The 22,941-nt window shown below is 34.7% G+C and overlaps 1 long non-coding RNA gene across 1 annotated transcript in view; it reads right to left on the reverse strand.

The window, feature by feature from the left end:
* Nucleotides 1–5,098: 5,098 nt before the first annotated feature.
* Nucleotides 5,099–22,941, reverse strand: part of LOC306662031 — a 39,348-nt gene continuing 21,505 nt past the window's right edge. Inside the window, exons 3-4 of the long non-coding RNA XR_013764042.1 lie at nt 16,569–16,617; nt 5,099–5,438 (exon numbers count right to left, since the gene is read on the reverse strand). This is a non-coding gene — a long non-coding RNA (uncharacterized lncRNA). The remainder of the gene's footprint in view (nt 5,439–16,568; nt 16,618–22,941) is intronic.

The raw sequence follows: 22,941 nt of genomic DNA on the forward strand, positions 1-22,941 counted from the left end.
CAATTATGAATGATGACTTTAATAAGAAGGCAGTATGTACTAATGTCCAAACTCAAATACTGAAAGTTTCAATAAAATTGCCAACTTCTCCTAACTACTTAACCTAGAATCAGACTTTAAATTCATATCTAGTTAATAATAATAAAACTTGTAGAATGAATCCATGTCTAGAGATGCAGCATTATTATATAAACAAATATTTATGTTATACCTATCTTTCCAGTGCAAAGACTTCCATGCAGAATGTCAAGGGCAACTTGGCTATTTGAAAGTTATAAAAATAACCTTAAGGAAACTAGAAATTATATAAATGTTGTAATGATTAGATATCAGACATTGGGCAAAGACTCAAAATATCAGTATGTCTAGGGGAGTATGGAATATCCCTGATACGTACTAGAAAAATCACAGAAAAGTACTCATCTAATTGTATAAATATAGTTTAAAGTAGCTAATACATACTAACTGACTTTGGTAGTTGAAGTAACCTCCTTTCACAAATGTTAGAAAGGTTTCACTGTTTTGTTAGAAATGTGTTAGAGTAAACCAATAGCATAGTGATACTCCGCAGGAATATTCACATGAATTTGGTTTGTTTTTTGTTAAGTTCCCACTTGTGCTTAATTTTAGAAGGAAGTTAGGATAATGTGTATTTTCCTTTAAGTGAAAATACACATTATGCCCCCTCTACCTATTCAGCTACAATAGAGGAGGCATAAAATACACTTTATGCCCCCTCTACCTATTCAGCTCTAGATTCTGTCCCTGCAATAGAAATAAATGTATCTGGTAAACAGATATGTGATGTATCACTTACTGGGTATTGAATAACATTAATAGGTTTCATTTCTAGAAAGCACCATCCGTCCCTAGTTTCATGGGTCTGACTTCACCATCAGTCAATTTATCAAATGACTGAATTGACAAATGGAAACATACTAAAAATCCATGACAGTAGAGGCATGGAATGTAGGGAAACAGATAGGGATGATGATTTCTTAATGCCTGGGCTTAAATCTAGTGCATTGTATTTCCAGATGATATTTCTTTCTACTACTGAAGACACTAAACATAAACAAAAATTTTTACTGTTCATGTGTCTACTGCATAAAAACTAATATATTTCATGTATCTTATTACTATATACCAGTACACTTTTGGCACATTCTGATAGAATTTCTCATTGAATAAAAGGATGTTAAAGTGCTGGGCATCATGCACTTATGTATCATTGTTGAAAGTGAAACTGAGGAGGTGAGGAACAGAGAGACACTAAAGATACTGCACATTTATAAGAAAGGAATGAGAAACAGCCTCCTCTCTATAGTATTGTTCTTTCTATGCTTTTATATCAGGGAAATTTAAAACACACACACACACACACACACACACACACACAGAGCACACACCCTACATGTGTCCACTGGTGACTGTGGGATGGGAATACAATTACAAGTTCCCTCACAGCAGTGAGCTCTCCATCCCAGCTGTGCCTTCAGCGACATGAGCCAGCTGGATTATGCTAAAGCACCCCTGGATCCAGTCCTCTTTTGTTTCATTCCTCCCAGGGTCTTAAAGCTTAAACATTTGACATGCTTGGTCAGTTTTCTCTCTAATTTCACCCAAGCTGACTGTGCAGTCAGTTTTATGTGTAGGTGTTGCCTGTAGGTGCAAGTAGTTTCTTCAGTATTTTCTCCTTTCAAACATATGAACATAGGCTATATTCCAGATTGGAGCAAATCTGTTATGGTAAAAAGTTAAACCATGTCATAAGAAAGATAATATCAAACCAAACTGATTTAGATCAACACCTTTGTAGACATAAGCTGACTTTGAAACTACAAGCTTCTGACTTCAACAATATTTAGGATGAAGATCCTTAGGAAGGTGACGAAACTTCATTGTATGGGTTACATTAAATTTAATTATGACCTTAAAATCATATGATGAGGGAACAATTCAGGCTTTTTCAGACCTTAATTTCCCTTAAGTCAAGATTAAAGAATATGTATATTTTAAATTAAGGAAAGAAAAACAGAACTTCTCTTTAACAATAAACTTGGTTCCAAATCAGAATTTAAAGCATCATCTCCCAAACCATTTTCCCACTGGGGAGCTCTTAAACTCTTAGTGAAAATACAGCAAAGCATATCGTAAATGTGTATATATATATATATATACATATATATGTATATATATATATATATATAAATGTATATATGGAGAGAAAGAGAGAGAGATTTTTATCCAGGATACTTTTTTGGTCATCTCAATTTCTTTGTGGATTTATTCAGCATTAAAACAAACAAACAAACTATGCCAAAGGGGAGATGTGGGGGTAGCATTTCAAATATTTCAGAGATGAAGAAATTCTGGTGGCAATTTATAGTTTTAGATTATGTGGCCTGTGTATATAGGTAAAAATTCACAAGTAAATATAGTTAAAAAATGTGTAATGAAAGAAAATGTTAGAACCTCCTTTCTGCACCAGTTCTTCATCTTTTGCCAGAGGTACACATAGAAAATGATAATCACATGTGTAAAAAACTCTTATGTACTTACCTGGAAAATGACTGTACCTCCGCTCTTATCTCTTTCTTTCAAGGAAGCGAACTGAGTGTGAGTGAGAGTGATATTGGTGGGGTGTCCATGGTGTCCAGGTTCTTGGTATTGGCATCAGATCTGCTATTTTGCCGCCGCCATTATTCTGCTCCCCACACTACTTTACAATCCAGATCATTAGCCTGCGACTTCCTAGCAGTAATTGGTCCAAATTGTTAGCCCACGAACCACCTCGCCAACCGTTGGTCGATTGTTATTAGCCCACGAAATTCCACTGCTTAAGAATAGCTCCCCTGCCATTTGCTCTCTCTCTTCTCCTGGCTTTCACTCTTTCTCTCTTACACACACTCTCTTTCTCACCCTGCAGGGAGACACTCTGTCCACTTAATAAATTCTGTTACGTGAGTTCTTGTATCCAGAGTGGTTTCTGGGTTCTTACACTTGGTGTCCCAAAGAATTGAGCAAGACATACAGAGTAATAGGCAGAGTATAAACGTATTGAGAGTGGGGCTGTGGATATAGCTCAGCTCATAGAGGGCTTGCTTGTCAAGCATAAGGCCCTGGGTTCAATCCCCAGCACCGCAAAAAAGAAAAAAAAAAAGGTATTGAGAGTGAAAATATCCCTCTGTAAAGTAGAGCAGAATAGGCCATTAGAGAGAGAGAGACAGAGACAGACAGACACCAGTCCATGGTTCCATGTCTGAAGAAAATGTCTTCAGTGCTGATGTCTTATATGCAGAGCTGTGTGTACTTCATTCCTCTTCCCATTGACCTAATTGATGACCCATTGATTACTTTATTTTTACCTAATTAGAATACAGAACCTGTGGTAGGAGTTGCCATGGCAATAAGTCCTCAGTGGCAGTTGTTGTCATAGTAATGGAATTTACCATAAACAGGGACATGATGACTCATCTATGGGTTGTGCCCCTTGCATGTATAATATGTCAAAATACACCCTACTGTCATGCATATCTAAAAACAAACAAACAGGAAAAACAAAACAAACAAAAAAAAAAACTGCATGTCATGTCAGCCAATGAGAGGACCCATAGGCCAGCAAATCCATAGTGTTAGGGCAAAAAAGTTCCCTTTGCCTGCACATGAGGAAAGTCAATTACTTGAGAGCCAAGGCAGTGGTAGAATAAGAACTTCATTACAATAACTTAGCTGACTGGACCATCTTAGCTAACAACCACAAGTGAAGAGTTTATATGGAAATTTAAGGAAGTCAATTAATGAGTGCTAGAATACTCATTAATCCTGCTGTGGTACATTACTTTGACAAACATTCTGATGTTCTCTGAAGGACACCAGATGATCCTGGTTCTGTAAGCTAAGGAAAGATTAGGTGGTTACTGATGTTTTGTTTGTTTCTGTAGGTGCAGCTTTCCTTTTGAATTTAGAATGCCACGTAAAGATGAGGCGGGAAAAAAAAGCAAATTTGCAAAGGACAAGTTTAACCTTTTAGGTAGCTTCAGTAGGGGAAGAGCTGCCTTGGACCTTGTGGGCCCATCTCTTTAGCAATAAGGACAAGATGCTGGACTTGGAGTTTTTAGGATTCAGTGTCTTCCCTGCTGGTTTTGGTTTTGCTTTTTCAATCTTGGTTTGGTCCTTGCTCTATTACTTTCTACTTCCCCATTTTCCCTTTGGAACTCAGAATATTTATCATATCCCTGTTCCATCAATGCATTTTGGAAGTGTGTTATTAATTTATTTATTAATTTTATGGAGACTCACAACTGAAATACTTTGCTGTGTTTTATAGGAGACTTTTGACTGAACTTTTAGATGATGCTGAAACTTTTAAGACTGAGACTCTTGAGGATGGAATGAATGCATTTTGTACTCTGAGACAGATGTGACCTTTGGGAGGTCAACAGTGGAATGCTATGGTTTGGATGTAATTTGAATGTCTCCCAAGAGTTTATGTGTTGGAAGCTTGGTATCCCAAGTGGCAGTAGAAGATGGTGTGGAACCTTTAAGCGGTGGGGCCTAGCGGGAGGTCTTTATGTGACCACTGACTGAAGATTCTTTTGTTCCGTTTGGATAGAAATCACGAATAGGCCTAGTGAAGCTTCCTGACTGTTAGCAGTTCAGAGCTTCGAATGTCCACGGCCTTTTGCTCTTACTCAGGCCCTCTGCGGTTCTCCTGCAAGTGGAAACTCTTCTAGCAGCCAGGAATAGCGGCTTAGGCAACTCTCTCCTGCTTCCCACAATTCTCTGGCTGCTTTCAGTGTCACCAGCTATAGCTGCAGGCCATTCTCAGTGCCAGCAGCCTTAGTGTTCCCAGCTCTAAGTGTAAGCAGCTCAGCCTGCTCTCCTTGAGATAGAGACCATGCATGGGCAAAATTAAGACCATTGGAAAGAAATTTTAGTAGACCTGTGCTATAACACGAGAGGAAAACAATACTCAGACTTTGCCAATAAGGGTAGAAGAAAGCAAGCTGTTTATAAAAACAACAACAACAACAAAAAAAAAAACCCGGAGAGAGAAAAGAGGCGAGCTCACGTATGTGTAATGTTGCGTCCTGCCAGAGAACTACTGACTTTATGCTTAGTCATTGGTAGGGGGTCTTGCTGCGGGACTCAGATATCCAGGATGTACCACTGCAGCCAAAGCAGATGTCTTCAAGCAGGCATGAGATTTTTGGGTAACTGTAGCTATCAAAGGCATAAGAAAGAAAGAAAGATTTTTAAAAGTACCTCTTGAGGAGCATGGGGCCTTCTCTTCTACCTTCGGTCTGTTGGGGACACATCCGTGGAAAGGATTGTAGGACACCTGGCAATGTTCTCTTCCTCACCCATCCACTGCTACCATGATGAGGTGCAGCCAAGGGGTCTTCACCAGAGCTGAGCCAAAGTCCAGCGCCTGCCTGCGAACCTCCAAAACCAAGAGCTAAGTAACTCTATTCTTTACCAAGTTAGCCTGCATCAGGTTATTATAATTCATGATTGTAATTCAAAATGGAATATTAAAAAGGGATAATTAATTTTGTAATACACTTGAATCACATGAAATTTATTTTTAAGTAATTTATTTGAAAAGTCTGGCAATGTAAATGTTATTAGAAACTTATTTTGAATACCCCATAAAGAAGCACAACAATCATGTTGTCATACCTCACATGAGAATTGGTATCTTTGAGCAGCTATGAGGAGAACATTTAGGTCACGAAGAGTCAGCATTTTCAAATTATTTAAATTCTTCATTCTGAAATCATGATGAAGATTGTCCTAGTTCTTATAAATCTCTTTCAAAAACTATGGGTAGATGTTCTTAGCTTTCTTGTGGGACCGCTAATAGAGTAGTGACTGTCACCTTTACATCATTTACACCCTCTGATTAACCAGTTAAGGACTGTCATTCTGTCAGAGCCTCAGCAGTCAACATTGACTAGGAAGCCGACATTCAGGCAACTAAAGTGATATTTTAGAGGGATGGTTATGAGATGGATAAATTATCCCCTGTCACAGTGCATTCCAAGTAAACTCCGTACCTATCCACCACAGCAATGAAGAATTCTCCAACTAAATTCACAATGGTTTTGATTGCAATGATCTGGGTATAGCTGAAACTTGAATGGAGAGTTATAAGGAATAATATTAAGTTATTTCTTAAAGAAGTCAAAGAGCATCAGAAAAACTGAGGATTTTGTTTTCGATTGGCTTCTGCTAATATTAAAATGTGTGACCTGAGCAATGCCTTAACACACTTGACCTTTCATTTTCTCTTCGGTAAATGAGTGTTGGATTAGAGCAGCAGATCCCAATCCACTGCAAGAAACATTGATTCCCTAAATGGTAAAAGACTGTTCAAGAAGAAAGGTTCACTGATAAAATGTATTTGACAAATTCAGCAAATGAAACACATCCTCTTATGAGCCTGTATCAAAATGCATTTTAGCAATTCAAAGTATGTAAAGTGTTTTGTCATAAAACTTTACTTAACCCCATGGTTCTTGATTCTGACTGAACATGTGAAGCACCCAGGGATTTCAAAGAAATACCCAGAACCCTATTTTAGATGTAGTAAATAAGATTCTCCAAGGAATCACAGTCTTAAGAATCAACAATTTAACCACCTAGTCTATTGTTCATGTGAGGAGAGTATTAATCTTGGAAGTTAGAATGAAGGGACTTATTTAATCAGTTGAAGGTCTTAATAGAAAAAAGATTGACTTCTCAAGAAGAGGGAATTCTGCCAGGAATTCTGACTACTTTTGGACACAGCTGCAACATCAACTCTTTCCTGGTTCTCTATCCTATATATCTGCTCTGTAGATTTCCGACCTGCCAGCCTTTACGATCTCATTGAACAATTCTTTAAAATCAATCTCTATCTTTCTCTCTCTCTCTCTCTCTCTCTCTCTCTCTCTCTCTCTCTCTCTCTAGGTCTACACACAAACACAGACACAAACACACAGTACACATACCTCTTGATTCTGTTTCTCTGGATAACCTGGATAATATACTATATTTAGGAAAGTTTTGGTTAAAATGAAAGTTATGTGCTAACAGCAAATATTTTTTGCAAGCTCAAAGATGGATATAGCCCAAGAATTTTAATTTTAAATGAAATATTTAATTATTTTAGATAATTAATAATTGATTATTTTAAGTACACTAATCATTCTTAAAAATCTATCACCTCTTCCTTTAATTTTATTTAGCAATATACAATTACTTGTGGTTTTAAAGAAACATCTTTATTTGTGATATGCAAAAGAAGAAGGAATTAAGACTGAAATATATTTCATCCCATGATGAACTGGGATTATGAATATGCTTTAATTTAGTTCGGGAATTCTTGACATGTCATCAGTAGGAGGGTTCCTGAAGTAGTGGTGTAGGGTTCATATACTGAACCAAATCGGAAACAAAATTTGTATATGATTATGTGCATTTTCTCAGGGAAAGTTCCCAAAGATTCACTGGATGATCCAATGGTCTTCAAATAAAAATAAAAAGTTAAAGCTGGAAGTCAAAGAGTATTCTAGAAATATACAACTCTCCAGATTTCATGTATTAATAACAAGTAGTACAACTTTGTCGATGTTTATATTAGTAATAATAGAATTTCTTTCTCGGATTCTTTTTCCCTGGCTTTTTTCTTCTCTTCCTCACCCTCCCAACACTAGCAAAGAATATTTTATAGCTTGCTTACTTTTTCACTAACAGCAGAAATTAAAGGTAAGTTAATCCTACCACGGAAAGCAACCACAATTCTAACAGAACTACTTAATATTGTCATTGTTGAATAAATGCTTCTCGTTATATCTATTTTGCTTTCTATACCATGGGTTAGCAAGATTTCTTTTTAATTGGTCAGATAGTAAATTTTAGATTTGCAGGCCTTATGATCTCTGCTGTAACTCTTATTAACTCTATCCTTGAGGTGCAAAAGTGACCACAGACAATATATAAATGAATGATGAATGAATATAGGTGTTTTTTCAGAAAATTTCATTTGCAAAGGAATGTTAGTCCATGCATGCATAGTTTGTGTTATGGGCTGGTTTAAAAATTAAGCCAAGGTGACCCCATTTTGTTCAGACATTTCACCCTGTGTGAAATGAGCCCCCCTTTTCCTCATGAGCCCACTCACATAGAAGCTAACACCTCCACCCTCACCCACTTGCACCCTGACCACAATATCCTTGACTTGTAGGATGTAAGCTTGCCCTTCTGAACATGTACTCATGATTTCTGAGAAAATATGTTTTATGTAACTGCCACCCTTTCTCTTCCCCTTTCTTTGTGGTTTTCCAGCTTTTAAGGGGCTGTAGAACCCCATGCAGATGTGGGAGACTGCAGAACTACTCTGCTTTTTGCTTCCCTGGCCCTGGCCAGAATAAATCCTTTGTCTTTTGCTTCAAAAGGACCCGGAGTTTTTATTTGGGATATTGGAATAGTGCCTTAATATTTGCATACCACTCAAGATCTTATAAAATTATCATTATTCCACTGAGTTGAACTGTAAAATATTTAATTGTCAATATATATGTTGGTGCATTTTGTAAACTACTGTTTTCCCCCACATTAATTAATCAGACAATTCTGTCTTATATTTCCTATATTCATAGGGTTTCTTTAAATATCTATATAGGCCTTATTCTTAATTCTATTTGAACTTTAAAAACTTCTTTGCTACATTTTTCTCTTTAATTTTTACTTCTTTATGTTCTTTTGGTTTCATTGTGGATTTTTTGCACATTCTTTCCTAATTCATATGTGTTACATTATTTTTTCTACTTGTTAATAATTTTCATTCTTGTAATAAGATTTAAAATATTCTATGAAAGTTGATTATTTCATCTTTTTTATGATATAGCTTTTTAAGCCTTAAAATTAATTCTGTGCAGAAAAATATCAACTGTCTTAGATCATGTTTATAGATTTTCACTCTTCACATCCCTATTAGGCAAAACATACTGGTGTAAATGTGACAGTTCTTCCTCAGTTAAAATTTTATGAATTGCAATGAAGGACTAAATAAACAGACATTTCATTGGTTGTTATAAAACACAGGACCTTGGAAATTAAGCAACTGTAGATTTTTACAATTTTAAATCACCTTTCTTACTTAAAGCTCTTCAGCCTCTAGGAATGTGAAATCAATGGAAACTTTTGCTTTGGCATGAACACAACTTTACACAATAAATCTCTTGTTTCATAATTACTGGAAGACAACAGCTGCAGAGAAATCAGAGAGCCATGCATTAAAATGCATGCTTGCTGGCATTCGGAAATGAAGCTATATATAATGAAGAACATGGACTGTGTGGAATCCATAAATGACTAGTAGACATGTCTTACTTGCATTTTAGCCATGGAGTAAACTATTAGTTCTTGTCATTAAAATAGTTTCCAATTCTCATTACTTTAAATCTCAACACATTGGATATTAGGTCAGTTGCCACAAATCACTTTGGAAATTATTTTGATTTCCAAATTAACTGTCTTGATGAATTTGAGAAATAATTCAGTAGTTAAATTGTTTACTTGCTGTAGAGCAGTTTTTATAGTTGTTAATTTTTTTCTTTTTATTCATGGGCTTCATCAAAATAAAATTTACATAAAATGAAATACACCCATTTTAAGTGTACATTTTGATGTGTTTATATGTTCCACAGCAAGCACCATTGAATCCAGGTATCCATTTTTGTCATGTAAAATGTTTCCACAAACTCCTTTGCAGTAAATTCCATACTTTATATTTGCCACAGCCAGTTACTGATCTGATGGGTTTTCCTTATTCTGAAATTTCATTTCAGTGAAAATATACAGTATGCTCTCAGTTGTATATGGATATTTCATTAAAAAATACCTCTGAGCTTCATTCAAGTTGTTGCATGTGTCAGTAGATTGTGCCTTTTTATTGCTGAATGCTTTTATATTTAAATGCTTTTTTGGTGAGTGGTAAATAATTGAATTTTATTTTTTAATGAAATATGATAATTTCTCCCTTTTGGTTTGAATGTTTACTCCATTCACATTTAATTTAATTATTGATATTGTTTTTCATTCTATATCTTGCCCTTGCTATTTCTTTTCTATTTGTCCTATCTATCTTGTTTTGATTTTAATCTTTCCTTTCTCTTTGGGATTACTTGAAAATCTTTATTATTTCATTTTATCTTCTCTATTGATGTTTTTGTTAAATCATTTTTTTACTGTATGTTTCATTACTGCAGTGTTGAAAATATATATTTTGAATTTACTACAGTTTTCAAATATTGTATCATTTACATACATAGCAGTATATTACATATTTTTCTTTTCTTCACTTTTGTGTTACTACTTCTATTTATTATACTTCTACATATGATAAATACCAGTGAATATATTAAATCTATTTTTGGTTGAAAATATTTTTATTTGCATATCTAATGAAATCTTCCTAGTTTGTATAACATAAAATTTTCTTCATCTCAGTGAAGCTATCACTATGTACTTTCAACTTTTGTTTGTTTCTTTTTTTTCTTTTGGTGCTGGAAATTGAAATGAGAGCCTTGTACACACTAAGCACATGTTCTACCTGTCACATACCCTTATGCTGTGGTCATATATAATATTGGGGTTCATTTTGACACAAGTATATAAGCATGTAACACAATTTGTTCTACCCAGTCACCATTATTTTGTTTTCCCCTCCTCTCCTTCCTCTCCCTGTTCCCTTTCCTTCACTCTACTAGTTTTCTATTTATTTATAGATTTTTTTTAATTTAGTGGTTTATAGATATGTGAAACAATGGCATTCACTGTAGTATATTCATCTATGTGCATAGGATAGTTTGTTCAATTCTGTTCCACTCTTCATCCATTTTTTATCCCTCCTGCCATCCCCTCAATCTTTTCCTCTACTGATCTCTCTTCTGTTTTCATGGGAATCCCCTTTTTACTTTTTCCTAATTTTGGTCTAGTTTTTGCTTATGGAAAAAACATTCAAACCTTGGTATATTTTTATATAACATCATTTTGACAAAGATTTTCAAAGGTATCCATGATGTATAGAATTCTTATAAGGCATCTTTCCAGTAAATTAAAAATTTCCTTTTATTGCCTCTGGCTTAAATTCTACCTATCAGTGGTCATATAAATTTATTCCCTATAGGTAATGTTCCCCTCCCCCTTTGTTATCTTTCCTTTACTGATGACTTTCAGCAGTTTGATTATGAGGTATCTTTGTGTAATGATATTGGAGTTTCATTAACTTTTTTGTGTTTCATGATTGATATTTTTATTGGACAATTTTCACCTATTTCTTCCTCAAATATTTATCTGTCTCCTTCCCATCTTTAGAAGATTCAACTTATCAATATGTTGTAGGTTCCTCAATCTTATGCAGAGCTCATTGAGACTGCTAATTTTTTTTCAGTCTTTTAATTTTTTCTCCTTATTTTTTTCTTTGTATAATTTCTGTTGCCATGTTTTGAGGTTATATGTCTTTGAGAAAAACTGATGCCCTGCAAAGTCTGTCCATGTCAGATAGATCAAGTTTATAAGGTCCATTTGAGTCTTTCTAATTTACATTTCTTTCATTTCCATGTCATGCTCTTGTTTAAATACTTAAAACAGTACTCAATTCGACAGCGCATATACTATTGATACAGAGAAAATTAGCATGACCCCTGCACAAGGATGAAGCGTTCCATATTTTTAATTCCAACAATGAGAAATGAACAAAAGATTGGAGCTGAAGACCTTAGGTGCTTGCTTTTTGCCCATTGACCAGATTACTAGAACTCTCTGCATTATCTCTGCAGCGTGGGGTTTTTATTATCTTTACCTAAAGACGTCTCTTTTTGTTAATGACAAATGTGTTTTTTAAAAAAGTCGGGTTTCTCTCAATACACCATCAAAGGTTTTTAAATTGTTTCATATCTGGTCAAGTTGAGATTTTTAAGAACTTCATTTTTACTTTGTAATAAAAGTTTACAACTCATTTGTTTCAACAAAAGTCAACAAACTGCAAGCACCTGTTAATAAAGGTCTTAAATAATAATAATAATAAAATACTTAGACATTTTGATTTAGCTCTTTTAAAGTCTTTGCTAATTGAATTATCCCTATCATTTCTGATTCTGTTTCTGTTACCTGAATTTTCTCCTGATTATGTCTTTTTTTTTTTTTTTTTTTTTTTTTTTGCTGTTTTGCCTATTTAGTATTTACTAATTGGTTCCTGAACATTTTGTATATTGTTCAGTGTATGTATCCTGCTGCCTTCCTGTAGTATTTGGCCTTGCTCTTCAGATCAGTAATTTACTTGCCAATCACCTTAATCGTTTTGAAACTTGTTTTTATGCTTTTGTAGTACATCTGGAGTGTTAGTTTAGTCCTTGTTCAAAAGCATGGCATTTCTGAAATATTCATTGAATTTCCTGGATATTCAATGTGGTGTTTTTCAACCCTTGGGACCTCAAACATGTCTCCATAGGAATGAGCTTGCATATTTATCTCATTATTCAGTCAGAGCTTAAAAGGGATTCTCCTCTTTTAAGAGTTCTAGATATATCTTCTCTGTAGTCACTTTTGTCTTGGACAATTTATCCTGAAAACTCTAACCATCTCAGCCTTCCTTATCTCAGAAAGATTTTCTTCTGGAATCCCTTCTCTGCACTTTGGTCTAGAAAGTGCCTGCACTAAGAAAGCCTGACATTTGTAGCACATGCTCCACTTGTTTTCTTTCTTTCAGTGATTTCAGCCCTGTTCTGTCTGTTCAGTATCTGTGAAGAGAGTTTGACAATATGGTTTAATTCCCTGGAGTTTTTCTTCTTTATTTTGTTTTGCTTTGTGTTGTGGCACAAGGGCTAGTCCTGTACTAAGTATTCAATAGACTGGGATCAAAATTTCCTATTACCGTTTTATTTATTTTTTAATGTGATGCAAATTTTCTTTACTGTTGGGGTTTTAATTACTGTTGCTTGGTTTATATACACTAAGATTCCTTAATGTTATGCCATTTTCCAGATATATTTTAAAGTCTGCATGTGAGGGAAATCCTGAATCACCTCTTACTGAACTCTAGTGTTCTTGTGAGCACAGCTTGGAGACTATCATTTCACTAGCAAAGGTCATGGTGGTCACTGTGTCTGAGGACTAATTAGAATGAATACAAAAAATCTCAAGTAAATCAATCACTTAGAAGTTTATACTATTAATTTCCACTTTATTTGGAAGTTTCTATTACTATGCAACCTGCTTTAAAAAGTTTAAAAAATGTAGAATAAATGAGCATAGCCAATGTATGATGATATTTAAGAATAATTAAACCATCTTAGGGATGTCAATATCTTTTAGAATCTTAAAGTATTTAGATTTTTTCCCATCAGAACACTGTGGCGGGGGAGACCCGGGCCCAGGGTTACGCCACGTGCATCTAAAGATGGCGACTGGCAGAGAGCAAATGGCATCCTGATTATGCCTGGAGAAAGGCAGGAAGTGTTTACAATTGGCTGTATTGATAATCAGTTCAGCTGCCTAGCGCGTGGACAGATATACTTTACATGTATGCTTGAGCTCGTGATCGCTTTACTTTAACAGGATTGGATGGACATACCTGGTTACAATTGCTTATGCATGAGACTGCTTATATATTGAGGGTGTTATCTGAATAAACAGGAAGCTGCTTCATGAACTTCTGAAGAGTACCTGTCTTTTGTCCCGCTGGTACGGCTGTAAGAGCAAGAAGCGGCGGGGAGCCGCTTGGAGCAACCCGGGCTGGGAGCGGCAGTAATCCTCAGAACACATTATTCATTTAGTATGACAAATTATAAATTCTTGTGCTTCATCCCCATGCTTTCAATTTCTGCCATGTTCACTTTTCTTTCCCTGAATACTAGCATTTTTTACTGTAATCTGTAGGTATCCTTTGGCTTCCTTTGTTACACTTAAGAGTTATAGAACTTTGTGACCTTTGCCTAAAGGGTTTACCCGAGTCAATAAAAATGCAGCATTAATAAATACCCTGTAATCTGATCACTGGAACCTAAGGCATTGAAGACTAATTTCATTTGCCCATAAATGTCATTGTGTGGGGGAAATGTTAAAGAAAAAAAGAAAGAAAGAAAAGGAGAGAGTCACACCAACTCACTTCAAAAAATCTTTAAAAAAGTGGCATACTGTTTTAAGACTTATTGTATGATACTGAAAAATGTCTGTAAGCCAGAAAAAAAATAATTTAAAACATCATTAATTCACACTTTTTGCATTTTCAAATAAATATGTTTTATTCACTAATCCTTACAGAAGATAGCAAGAAGATAGAGGTCAGCTCTCTACTGTTGTTACAGCATTCTAAAAACTTCTTACAGAAGTGATAAGCTGTTATGGTTTGGATGTGAGAAGTCCCCCAAAAGCTCACATGTGAGACAAATGCAGGAAGGTTCAGAGGAGAAATGATTGGGTTGTAAGAGTCTTAACCCAATCAGTGAATTAATCCCTGGTGGGATTAGTTGAAGTGATAGGGCGTGGCTGGAGGAGATTGGAATTGGGGTGTGGTTTCGGAGTATATATTTTGTATCAGGTGAGCGCAGCCTCTCTCTGTTTCCTGATTTTGCAAGCTGCCTCTCTCTGCCACACTCTTCCACCATGATGTTCAGCCTCACCTTGAGCCCCATGGAATGGAGCTGGCCTTGTATGGACTAAGACCTCTGAAACCATGAGCCCTCAAATAAACTTCTCTTCTATAATTGTGCTGGTTAGATCATTTAGTCACAGCAGCAAAAAAAGCTGCCTAAAACATATACTAAATGAATTAAAATTTCACATCTAACGGTTGGACCTAGGTATGGCACAGGAGTACTTTTTTATTCCACAGACCTGTGGCATATTTTTGAAAAAGAACTTCTTACTGAACTTCACTCACTTACACTCTAGGATTGACATTTATTGTTATTGCCCTACTAAAACTGTAGTCAATAAAAAGTGGTATAGTATAGTTATTTTTTCTGGCTTAGTACTCCTCATTTTTGGAGAACAGCTCCACCTACACAAAGCACATAATCCAAGTGGTTCTCAGTCACAGTGCTTCGTCTCCTTATGGTCAAACAGTTGGGCATGTGTCCCAGGCAGAAATAATCCATAGACTTCCCCTTGGCAAGTCCTAACAGAGTTTGTCCCAAGGTTGTTGTGTGGGCATGGGAAGAGAGAAGTCTCCTTGCCTTTATACCTGTTACAATTGGTAAGCTGGCAGATTGCAAATGGGTCTGACAGTGGATATCCTTTCTGCCATGTGGAGATAATCTATCTGCTGAATTAAAGCAACATGAAGAGGATACTATAGCCAAAAGATGGAGAAAACGACCCCAGCATTTAATCCCCTGAATATAGTCATTTCCAAGCCAAATCTCTGACTGAAATTTCCAGCATATATGCCAACGACTTTTGTACAAAATATTTTCAATTAAATATCTACAGACTGCTACAGAATTTATAATATAAAAACTAAGGAAAGATAAAGCTTTAAATTCTACTTAGGATTTAGGATTCTATAATGGTATCTACATTGATATATTCCTATGGTTGACATTTCATGGTTCATTTAATTTTTCACATTATTTTGTCTCACTTTGTTCTAGGTATGTTTCCTATAAGTAACATATAAATGGATATTTTAAAATATAGTCTCATAATCTCTGCATTTTTATAAATACATTTAATTTTCTATGTTTTTAAAAATGTTCTCATTCTTGTTTATTATCAAGTAATTCTCTTGTTTTTCCTTCATCTTATTCTACCCCTGTTTGGAGAGTTAGGCATTTGTTCAAGTTTATACAGCTAGAAAACAGTGAAAATGAGACTTGGACCTTATATACTTGAAGCTAGCGTTTGAACTCTTAATGTTGCTCCTAGGGCGAATAAAGATAGTATTTGATTACAAACTTCCAATGGGAATGGAAATACAAGGATGAACAAGAGATACTGTTAATTTGAACTGTTAATTTGAATTCCTTTTTTTGTGGGGAGGGTTACTGGGGATTGAACTCAGGGGCCCTCAGCCACTGAGCCACATCCCAGCCCTATTTTATACTTTTTGTTTGGAGACAGGGTCTTACTGATTTGTGCCTCCTCCTTGCTGAGGCTGGTTTTGAACTCTCAATCCTCCTGTCTCAGCCTCTTAAGCCTCTGGGATTATAGATACACTGACAATTCTTAAAGAATGATTCAAATTAAATGTAAAAAGAGGCATGCAGAATGACTAAAAAATAAACCCTGTTTGGGTGACTTGATATATACTCTCCAGGCGATCAGGACACCAAAAACAAGGGAGGGGAAATATTATGAATTGTAGGTGCCTTGGACAGGGTTGTTAGAAAATTTAGAATCATAGAGTTTGTTGGTAGTTTGTAAAAATATTCCAATTCATAAACATCATCTGGGCTAGAATTTAAAACACACAATCTAAAAGTTTATGGAAATCATGAGTTTATCCATGGGCTGTGTGATAAAGCCAAAAGAAGAGAACAAAAGATGGGACTGTCAGCAAGCACATAGAAGCTTACATTGTAATGTTGAGATGAAGGAATAGATGCAGACCACTGGAAACAGCACCTGGAATGAAAAGAATGTGTTAAACTGTGCTCAGATGGCGATGGTGATGATGATGATGATGGTGGTGATGATCATGGCGATAAATAATAAAACCTACTTCATCATATTTTTTCTTGCTTACAGACAACTGCTGTAGGTTCAAGTCCCAAACTAGGCCTTAGAGAATTACTCCATTATTTACCTTATGTGATAAATATTCTCTGACTCTTATTTTGAGCCAGAAAGAAATATTAACCCTGATACTCCAACTATATTTTGCTTCTAATGAAAAAGGGGATGAATACTAGTCAAGTGATGATGAGAAATACTTTCTTGCACAGTGATATTTCAGCCTCTGCAACAACTACACTAATTTTTAAGGCTGCTAAAATAATCTCAGATAAATAGTAGGAAGCTTCATACTGTATCTATAGCCCTATATATTTTTTTTACAGATAAAACGGTAAGATTTATCTCTTAACTTTTTTTTAAAAAACATTTCTCATCTGGTTCCACTGGTATAATTTGGTCATGTTCAAGTGTATGTGAAAAGTACTTTTTCCTCTTTTCCCCAAACACATCTTTACATACTGAAGGTGAAATTTGTGCATCCCTGGGGATTTTAGGAAAAAGAGAGAGGTGGAAGGAGAAGTTGAAAGGCAAAGAGCAGGTTCACATTGTCAAGCCACATGATCTGTCTGAATTTTACCCAGGGGATCACACATTCTTATTGTCAGAAGCAGAGAGATTTTGGGAAGCAAGAAAGACAATTCAAAAATGATAGGTAATCCCAAGCCAAATGGTGAAAATGAATGATAATATTTTACATGTTACAAAGCAGTTTTATTCTAAAGGGTTTTTTAGAGTACGCACTGGTGTCTCAGCTGCCTACAGTTTCTGACTGAGAGAAACTTAGTAACAATTGAAATAATATTGAAAAGAAGTTAACTTTAACTTACATTTTATTTTTAAACGTCAATAATTTATACAAGAGTATTTTGAGTACAAATGCAATTTATGTAGATGTTTTACAAGTACCTAACTCTACTCCAGACATTTCTAATTTTGTTTCATCTATATATTTTGTCCAGTTATGATCATTTTTTATCGTTCTGAAGTTTCAAAAAAAAAAAAAAAGTGCTTGAATGAACAATTAAATTTTAAGAATTACTTTATCAGGATACCCCATTGTGCTACCTCAAGTTGGTTTCACATATCTGCACTCCTTTATGTTGGACTGAGAATCATTATATTTTATTAACTTGTCCTTGGAAAATTACTTTATGCAGATACACACACACACAAAACGAAACCCCTTTATCTTAAGGTTAAAGAGTAATAGAATTAGGACTAGGATCATCTAACTTTAAAATTCAAGTTCTTAGTTCATTATGCCAAACTTTTTTAGGATTAATAGGAGTTTTGAATGTCATGCCACAGGACATCATTTTTAACTTTGTGGAACACATCTTTAGGCATTGTATTCTATTAGATACTTGATGCTGAGCATGATAAGGAGATAGTCTGTAGTCTTTGAAAACATAAGAAAATGCATATGCTGAATTCATGTACATAGATATAATCTAGTCACATAACTAGTTATTGAAAAATAGCTTTATTATATTTATACATAAGTAAATTATGAGTTCACTTTAAAGATGACCAGTAAATACTGATTTCTTTGCAGTTTATGTTTATATCTAATAATTTGAGGAAACCATTAAAGCTTTTCCTATAAGGTGAGTCATGAACACTTCAATGGGACATGCTATAATTGGCATGATCTTTAACATGTTACATAAATATACAGCTTATGGTAATAAAGGAGAAATAGTATATCGAGTGACATAAAAAGCAATATCTGTACCATTAGGATATAGTGAAATTGGATTGTAAACGATGAAGACCAATTTGTACTGAGATGCCCCATCTGTACTGAGATTTTTTTACTTTCTTCCTTTTATTCATCTACTTCTTTATTTTTTTCTTTTCCTTTCTCATATGGTTTGAATGGTAATGGGCAGGGATATGAGAAATAAGAAACTTCTTTTGATGTTGTTGCATTTGGTTTGGATCTGGTGCCTTTCACCTGTGAATGCTAAGGGGGGAGACCTGCCATAATATAGCTCTGACTGAGCTCAACCCTGCTAGATCCCCATTTCCCCATAGAGAACTGTCCTCCCACCCCTATTAATATCTGTGTGGCAGCCACATAATACTTGGTAAACTTTTGCCTTAAAAACTTTTTAAACTTGACACTTTTTCATACTGTTTTGAACCATTATTTTTCTGTGTTAAAAAAAAAAAAAAGGCTTAGTGGGACTGGTGGCAAGAAGTTATTGAAGATCTTAGAAAACTAAAAGAAAATGTAATGTATCCCTAATGAATATAGCCTTATACATTAAATTGCACTCAAACAGAGCACTTAGTTATTGTTTTTTTTTCTCTCATACACAGAATTGACTTTATGACATAAAAAATGGGTAAAGGTGTGAGTGTCGAGAACTAAGAGTGGTTAAGACGAAAAATAATACACTCTATTTCCTCTTTCTGTTCATACCCTTAGGGCAGATTTTAGATTATGAACTTACATTGTAGTAGTTTTATATATATATATTTTTTAAGTAATTACTGTCTACTAAAAGAATTTCAGGAAAAATTTGAGGTCAAATGTATGACCAATATGATCCTACAATATATGTAATCAGAAAAATGAGAAATTACACTCCATTTATGTATGCTCTATCAAAATGTATAAATATATTCTACTGTCAAATACAACAAATTAGAACAAATAAAAAACTTAAAAATTATCAGCAAAAACAGTGAGAAAAAAATGTTTGTTAATGTTGATGATTACTGATCAGAGAGCACTTGAAACTGGTTTAAAAATCATGAACCCAAATACAGAAGGTAACATTCTAAAATTGACTCCTCTGTTAGATTGTTCAGCATAACACTAATCTAGGTACTTCCATGACAGTCTTTATAGATGGAATTAAGTTACTAATCGCCTAACTTTAAATGAGTGAGCTTACCCAAGGTCGAGTGTGCCCAGCGTATTTACGTGATCCCTTAGAAGCAAAAGTAAGAAGAGTATTAGAGATTGTGGCAGAAGACATGAGGCAGAAGGTGACGCCAGAGAAAACTTGCCATTGGTGGACATGAACGGATCTACAAAGTGAGGAGCAACCCAGAGTTTCTAGTAGAGAACAACACCCAGCTGACATCCAACAGAAAGTGGGGTTCTTAGTCCTATAACAGCATGGAACTGATTTTGCCAACAACCTGAATGGGCCAGAAGAAAGTATGTTCCTAAAGACATCTCACTTCTGCCTTGTAAAATTCCAAGCAGACAAGCCAGATGAACTGTGCTATACACAAACTCCCCAACTGCAGAACTGATGGGTAATAAATGTGTGCTATTTTAAGCAGCTGAATTTGTGGTAGTTTGTTATAGCAGTAGTGAAAAACTAATACAGAACATGTTTTTCAACGCAAACCTTGTGATGTGAGGTCAGGTGGATATACAGTGACTAAATGTGTTGTCCTGAAGGAGGGAGACAAGGCTGCTGTCCTCCTGATGCTGTGGAGAACCCTAGAGGAATCAGAAATGATCTCTTGGGTCAGACAGAACAGTGGTTTCTGATCATTATCTAGAAAGACAACTATCATCAATACTATTATAGAAATGGAAATGCTTGGTTAAAGCCCCACCTCCAATGCCAGAAGACTTTTGCTAATATTGAAAGTTTATTAGTCATCTGGCCATGGTCCTTTGATTGAATACACAATGCAAAACCTTTTTCTACCCCAAAGTACAGATTTTTTAATTCTCTGTTTTTGTATAGGATTAGTATATTTTTAGCTCTTATATTTTGAACATCAGCCATCGTAATTTTTATGAATAAGTTTTACTTGTTTTTCAACCAGATATTCATATGCTTCCAGCATCATTTGTTGTAAGAGTTATCCTTTTCTTACTGAATTTTCTTTGTTCATTTGTTGAAACACAACAGTCATGTCTGTGTGTGATTATATCTGCCCAATCCATTTTGTATTCCATTGATCTTCATATATTGTACGTCAAAACCACACAGTTTGTGTGTGTGTTGGTGGGTGGAGGTGGTGCTGGGAATCAAACTCAGAGACTTTGTAAATGCTTGGCAAGTGTTGTATCACTGAACTATACCCTAGCCCTAAACCACACTCTCTGAATTACTGTAGTTTTATATTTGAAATCAGAAAAGTATAAGTCCTTCACATATATTCTTTTCTTTCAAGATTAGTTGGACGAGACTAGATTGTTAACATTGTCATGTAATTTTTAAGAATTAGTTTGTCAATTTCTGTATAAAACCCTGATGGGAATTTGTGATTTCATTGCCTCTATCCATCAGTTCAGGGAGAATTGGCACCTTAATTAATTTGTTTTTTTTTTTTCCCATGAGTAAACATCATATATAATTTCACCCATTTAGACTCTCTTTCTTATCTGTCAGTAAGAATTTGTTGTTTTCAATGTGTAAACTTTGCACATACCTTATTAAATTCATATCTAAGTATATAATATTCTCAAAGTCTTAAAATGGTTTTAAATTTTCTTCCAGGTTTTAAATTATTTTGCTTGGAAATAAAATTTATTTGTATGGTGCTTACCTTGTATTATTTGAACTTGTTATTTCACTTATTAATTTCCTACATATTTGGTAGATTTTAGGATTTTTAACGTACACAATTTTGTTAGTCAGCTTTCTGTTGTTGTGAGAAAATACCTAAGATAGACAACTTAAAGGAAGGCAGGCTTATTATTTTGTCTTATGATTTCAGAAGTTTCAGTCCATGGTTGGTTGACTTCTTGCTTTTGAGCCTATGGTAAGGCAGAACATCATGGCAGGGTGTACATGATAGAATAAAGCTACATACCTCATGGCAGCTGGAAAGCAAAGAGATAGAGGAAGAGGAGAGAATCCTAATATCCCCTTCAATGGTGCATCCCCTGTGGCCTGACCTCATCTAACTAGGCACTTCCTTTTAAAGATTCTATCGCCTCCCAATAATACCACAGGCTGGGACCGAGCCTTTAACACATGAACCTTCAGGGACATTTCAAATTCAAACTATACTAACAATAATATGATTCACAGATCATTTAAAATTTTGATGTATACTTTGAATCTCTGTCGTCCCTGTTAATGGTACTGAGAAGAACTTCTATTGCAATGTTGAATGTAAGCACATTCAGTCTATAGTGGATTATATTGATGGATTTTTGAGTATTAAAGTGACCGCACATACCTGAGATAAAACTGATGTGTTGATGATGTATTTTAATTATATATGATGCTAGTTTGATTTGCTGATATTTTGTTTAGGTTTACCAGTGTTAATATAGAATATTGGTGTTTTTATTCTAGTAATATATTTGTCTAAATTTGGAAATATTCTCTACTCCTGTATGTTCCAAAGTCTTGAATAAGAGTTGCAATGTATCTTTATTAAATTATTAGTAGTCTTCACTAGTAAAGGAATTTGGTCCTGGAGATTATCTTTTCATTCTTATATTTATGTCTGTGACAAGGTTTTAAACTTTATAATTATATATCATTTGCTGCATATAAGGCAATACAAGTTTTCTATTTCCTCTTATGTCAATTTTAAAGGTTTTAAAATGACCATTTCATTGAAGTTATTGAACTAGTTGGAATAATTGTTTTTTTCAGAATAGTCCTTTATAGTCATTTCAGCATCTGTAACCTCTGCTAAAATGTTCTAGTTTTCGATTCTGATACAGGTACCCTACAATTTTCTTGTCTACTTTTCCCTTCATTCTAGCTAGTGTTGTATTAGTTTGAGAGATTCTTTCAAAGAAAATCATTTGGGCATTGATGTTTCTCTATATTTTAATTGTTTTCCATTTCACTGATTTCTAATGTTATATTTACTTTTATTTCTTTTACTTTGTGTTTAATTCATCCTTATTCTAACTTCTTAATGTAAAAACTTATGTCACACATCATAGACCACTCTATTTTCTAATATGACAATTTAGAAGTATACATTTCATACAAACACTGTTAGGTTTACATCCACAGATTTTAATGTCTCAATTTAAAATTTTGTTCTTTTTAGATATACCTGACAGCAGAGTGTTTTTTGACATATTAAACATACATGGAATATAATTATTCAAATTAGGATCCCATTAAATGTCCCATTTTTAAAATTATGAAGTTCAACTACTTTCTAATTTCACTTGCCATTTCACCTTCAGTACATAAATTGTATAAAATTATTTTATTCAGTTATTTATTAAGTCTTTTCTAAATATCTTGTTATTGATTT

This window comes from Sciurus vulgaris (genome assembly GCF_902686455.1).
Source record: "Sciurus vulgaris genome assembly, chromosome: 5".
NCBI classification, from domain to species: domain Eukaryota; kingdom Metazoa; phylum Chordata; class Mammalia; order Rodentia; family Sciuridae; genus Sciurus; species Sciurus vulgaris.